The following is a 6,043-nucleotide window of genomic DNA, read 5'->3' on the forward strand; positions in this document are numbered from 1 at the left end:
AGAAACCAAAGACACTTCTAATGGCTCATTTCAGCTGGAATACTGAAATCCACTAAGAATTATCTTATTATCTTTCACTAGAGCCAGTAGCCCTCGTTGGGGAGCCAAATCTCTGATAAGGTCTTTCTAGAATGATAATTGAAATGGAATGAATGCCAGCTGAGAAATATGAGTACTAATTTAAGAGTGATTGATTCCTAGGTCAAAAATACCCACTGCTGTTGAGTCGATTCCAACTCATAGCGACCCTATAGGACAGAGTAAAACTGCCCCGTGGAGTTTCCAAGGAGTGCCTGGTGGATTTGAACTGCCAGCCTTTTTGGTTAGCACCCATAGCACTTCACCACTATGCCACCAGGGATTCCTTTTTGTCGTATTAATATTTCTGTTATAATCCAGCTGACCTATTGCCTTATTGGGCCAATTTTCTAAAAATGCAAGGTAGGTTAGACTTAATGACATAAGACGTATATCTTTTTAGATGCGTAGGAGGGAAGCTAGCTCTCCATCAAAGGTTTGTGTTCACAATGTTGAGTTGTTCTAGGGAAGTAACTGCTCAGCAGGGACCACACTTTCTACCCTTCTTGTATCTAATTAGGACCCTGTGGCTGGTTCTAGCCAAAGGGAATATGAGTGGAAGTGTTATGGGTCATTCTGGGCTGAAGTGATGAAGAAGTAGATGTGCCTTCTCCATGGTCGCTTTTCCTGTTGTTGTAAATAAGGAGGACTCCCAGATCCGGGAAGGGCAAGTTGAAAGGAGCCTGAGTACCAAAATGATCATGTGAAAGACCACTCAGCTGAGAACTGGAGCCATCTATATTAGTCTGTACTGTGAACAAAAAGTAAATGTTTTTTTGTGTGTGTCAAGTCAATGATCGTTTTGAGGTTTATATGACCTAGCAGCTAAAATCATTTTAATAAATGTTGTTGTTGGGTACCATTGAATCAATTTTGACTCATTGTGATCCTATGTGACAGAGTAGAACTGCCCTATAGAGTTTTTCTCGGCTGTAATCTTTATGGAAGTGGATTGGTAGGTCTTTCTCCCACAGAACAGCTGGTGGGTTCGAACTGGTGGGTTTGGTTAGTAGCCAAGTGCTTAACCATTGCACCACCAGGGCTTCTTATTTTAATAGAGAAGGTGGATAAAAATTAAAAAAAAAAAAATCAGCCATTGTAAAATGACAGATTTGTCCCTATTCTCTATTTATGCTGAAAGTTTAGGATTAGAGCAAGTGAAGGCTGTTTTTGAGAATCATATTAAAACTGCAGGATTTATAGATGGAGAAGGCACGTGCATTCCCTGTATACTGACCCATTCCTATCCGTCCCTTCCCAGAAAATGGTTTTCCTAGACATCATTAAGTTCATCCTAGATGTTCTTCTCTTTTCCATCTACCTGCCTCTCTCCTACCCATTGTTCTACTCAGTTCCCACCTCCTCTGTGAAGCTTTCCCTTACCTCTGAAGGGAACATTTCTTTGAGTTCACAGCAGTTAAAACCTGTACCAATTTTTGTGCTGCCTTATATACTGCCTAGTGATAGCACTCACATAATTACAATAATTTTAATGATTAAATGCATCATTTCTCTAAATTGTAAGGTAATGGAGCATGAGAGGAATAAAATGTAAAAAAAATAAAATAAATGGTATTAGGAAAATGGAAATAGACACATTTATTCTTTCGCCCTGGTGGTGCAATGGTTATGTACATGGCTGCTAACCAAAAGGTCGGTGGTTTCAACCTACCAGCCACTCTTCGGGAGGAGGATGTGGAAGTCAGCTTCCATAAAGATTATAGCCTTGGAAACCCTATAGGGCAGTTCTACTCTGTCCTGTAGGATTGCTATGAGTCAGAATCAACTCGAAAGCAACAGGTTTATTCTTTTGTCTGTAGGAAGATGATTGCCAGGAAGAAGGATCCAAGGGATATTATACCTCACTGTAACACTGACCTCCATATTAGAATGTTTTTAGTAATGTTCTGGATATAACAGTCTGTGAGCCTTTTATCCTCCCACAAAAATTAAGGCATATATTTATAGACACAGAAGTGGAAAATTGGTCAGAAACAGTGCTGGCGTCTCTGGTAATTTTGGCCATGCAGGCGCTCTCATTACAGTCATCTTCCAAATTTGAGAGTATATTTCAACTAATTCAGTCCTTGGAATTATTCATATTCTTCCAGTGACAGTGTCAATTGGAGCACTATTAGGATGAAAACTTTTATGCGTTGATCCCACCTGAATTTTGAGACCAGATTCATTCCACTCCCAGTGCCAACCGTGTGTAAACCCTCTCCCGTTCCTTGGGATGTGACCTAAATTTCTACGGACAAAATGTAATGTGAAGGCTGTACTTATTGTTACCTAACTCTGAGTGATCAGTCCTTATTATTGAATTTCAAATGTCTACGTTTATCACACCAGATCTTAATCATTGACAATTGTGGAAAGACCCTTAGAGATTTTTACATACCCTAAATTCAGGAAATTCTCAGGTATACATCCCTCAGAAAGGTAAGTCATGCCCCTATGTGCACACATACAAACCATAATTTGAAAGACCTGTTTAACAGCGAAAACCAACCAAACCAAACCCGTTGCCATCGAGTTGATTCTGACTCATAGCAACCCCATAGGGTTTCCAAGATTGTAAATCTCTATGGAAGCGGACTGCCACATCTTTCTCCCTCGGAGCGGCTGGTGGTTTAACGGTTACCAAATCAAACCCGTTGCCATCAAGTGTATTCCGACTCATTGTGACCCTATGGAACAGAGTAGAACTGCCCCTCAGGGCTTCCAGGGAGAGGCTGATGGATTTGAACTGCCAGTCTTTTGGTTAGCAGCTGCAGATCTTAACCAGTACACCACTAGGGCTCGCATTTAACAGTTAGGCTTAAATAATTTGAAGGAAGAGAACAAGATGAAGCCGTGAAGGGAAAAACTTTGAATGAAAGATTTAGGTGTCTCACACTTGAACTGAAAAAACAAGAACTGTGAATTCTTTTCCATGTAGTTGAGCCCAATTATTTCAAGTGCATTATGGGAATTACACTTGATTCATTAACCAAATTGGTAAGCATAGTTTATTTGAGGCACTTTTAGAAATGTATGTAATATCTAATTTTTTTCTATCACACATTAAGCTTCTAATTAACATGGTAATAATGTAGCATTTTTAGTTGTCCAACTCTCAGTAAAACATGAAATGTAGAGTGCAAAAACACTTTTGTGCAAACTGAGCTACTTCTTTCCTTCAAATAAGTAAAAGTTATTCACCTAGATTCTTTTTAGTTACAGAAATTGACGGTATCCTCACGGAAGGGGCAGGTAGCTTAAAAACAAATCTGCAATGTCTGTGTTATTTAATAGGACAACAGAAATAGGCTAAATGAAAAGAAAGTTTGCACTTGGTGCAAAATAAAATACTTTTTAAAATCAGTGTTGAGAAAAAAAGTCTGAAAAATTTCAGGACCAAGGGTAATTTTTATTATAAAAGTGCATGAAAACAGATTTTAGAAAAAACGTGATTTTCAGCCCCTTTTCTAGTGTATTATTACAGTCACAACAAAAGCGAAAATGGGATGAATTGTTGCAAAGGAAGGAGACTATCATAAAAGATAGTGAGTAGATTTACTTGCTGTTTATTATATCGTCCTGTTTGCAGCGCTACATTTGAGATTGTGTCAGCACTTCCATTATAAGCCTGTACTTTGAGGAATTTGGAATTTGGCCAACAAAAGATCACTCTGAACTAAAAGTTGGCACAAAAAGTTTCCTCCCATGAGCAAAAGTTGTTTTCTTTATTTCTTCTTCAACTTCTTTTTTTTTCCCCCCTCTTTACAAAATTCCATAAAACTTCATCTGGTTGCTTTTAAACTTGAATATCTGAAGTAAAAGTTAAGTATAAGGAGCCAACCAGTGGTTTGAAGACAATACATCTTTTGTCCATCTGGGCAGCATTTGTATTTGGTGTTTTATATAAAGGAAGCAATACTATCCAGTTGGGAGCATTTAGACAAAAAGTAAAGACTAATTTCCAAAGATCTCTTAGTCATTTGCCCCCGATAATGAAGTTAAAAGGGATAAGATGAGGATGAGAGAGAGCTTATTCACTTATTTCCATTATTGTGAACATTACTTTATAGCTATTTATAAAAACTGTTCTTCATATCACTACTGCAGAGTCTTTTTATTTTACAGTTTTATTGACATATAATTTACATATAAGAAAATTAACCCATTTTAAGTGTACAGGTCTATGAGTTTTGGTACATGTATATAGTCATCCACCCACAATAGAATTTCAGAATAATTCAATCACCACAAAAAATTTTGTGCCACTTGGCAGTTGTTCCCCACCTCAGCCTTAGGCAAACACTGATACACTTTCAGTCACCAGAAATTTCCTTTTTCTAGAATTTCATATAAGTGGAATTAAATAATAGATAATATCTTGTATGTGTGTGTAGCTTCTTTGACTTAGCATATTTTTGAGTCGTCTGTGTTCTTGCATGTATCAGTAGCCCATTCCTTTTTATTGTTGAGCAGTATTCCATTATATGGCTGTACCAAATTTGTTAATTTGTTATTGAGTTGTGGACATTTGGGATTATGTCCAGTTTGGGAGTATTGTGAAGAAAACTGATATGTGTATTTGTGTACAGATCTTATGTAGGCATATTTTCATTTCTCTTAGTTAAATATCTAGGAGTAGGATTGCTAGGTCTTATTTATTTTGTTGTCGTTGTTGAGAATATACACAGGGAAATACGGAACGCTTCACAAATTTGTGTGCCATCCTTGCATAGGGGCTGTGCTAATCTTCTCTGTATTGTTCTAATTTTAGTATATGTGCTGCCGAGGAAACCCTGGTGGCGTGGTTAAGAATTATGGCTGCTTACCAAAAGGCCGGCGGTTCAAATCCACCGGCGCTCCTTAGAGACGCTATGGGCCGTTCTGCTCTGTCCCATCGGGTTGCTATGAGTCGGAATTGACTTGATGGCAATGGGTTTGATTTATAACAAGTGTATGTTTAATTTTATATGATACTGGCAAATTGTTTTCCAAACTGATGTGTCATTTTGCATTCCCACCAACAATGGGAATTCGAATTTCTCCACATTTTCACCAACACTTTGTATTGTCAGTTATTTTATTTTTAATTATTCTAATGGGTGTATACTGATATCTCATTGTGCTTTTTTGCCATTTGTATATTTTCTTTGTGGAAGTATTTATTTTACAGCTCCTGCCCCCATCCCCCCGCTTTTGTCTTGGATTGTTTGTCTTATTATTGAGTTGTACTATTTATACATGCTGGAAAAGAGTCCTTTGTCAGATATGTAACAAGCAAAATTTTTTCCCAATCTGTGGCTTGCCTCTTCATTTTATTAAAAATATTTTCCAATGCGTAATTTTTTTTAAGTCTGATGTAATCCGGTATATCAATATTTTTTTTTTTATGGCTCATTTATTTCTTGTGTCCTAAGAAATCTTTGTCAAACAGAAGGTCTCTAAATTTTTTCTCTGTTTTCTTATAGATATTTTATGAATTTATCTATTAAATTTGACTTTCTGATCCATTTCATGTTAATGTATATGGTATGTAAGTGTTGAGATTCACTTTTTTTTTGGTGGTATGAGTGTACAGTCATTCCAGCAGCATTTATTGAAAAGACTATATCCTATTCACATCAAATTACTTTGGCACCTTTGTAAAAAAAAAAAAAAAATTGATATCTCAAAATCAAGTATGGGTCTTTTTCTTGACCATAATTTCTGTTCCATTGATCTAATGCCTATCCTTATTCCAATACCAGACTGTCTAATTACCATAGCTTTTGGTAAGTCTTTAAATCAGGTAGTGTTAGTCCTCTGACTCTTCTGTTTACTATTGTTTTGCCTATTCTAGCCCTCTGAATTTCCATATAAATTTTAGAATCAGTTTGTCTATTTCTACCAAAAAAAAAAAAACCCACTGGCATTTTTATTGGAATGCACTGTATCTATACGTAAGTTTAGCAAGAATTGTTATCTA

The 6,043-nt window shown here is 36.8% G+C and overlaps 1 non-coding gene across 1 annotated transcript; it reads right to left on the reverse strand.

Moving 5' to 3' along the window:
- Positions 1 to 4,769: 4,769 nt before the first annotated feature.
- On the reverse strand, positions 4,770 to 4,875 carry LOC126083470 (U6 spliceosomal RNA). Its single transcript, XR_007518816.1, has one exon. It is a non-coding gene; the product is annotated as a U6 spliceosomal RNA (small nuclear RNA).
- Positions 4,876 to 6,043: the final 1,168 nt, after the last annotated feature.

Source organism: Elephas maximus, chromosome 9 (genome assembly GCF_024166365.1).
Source record: "Elephas maximus indicus isolate mEleMax1 chromosome 9, mEleMax1 primary haplotype, whole genome shotgun sequence".
NCBI classification, from domain to species: Eukaryota; Metazoa; Chordata; class Mammalia; order Proboscidea; family Elephantidae; genus Elephas; species Elephas maximus.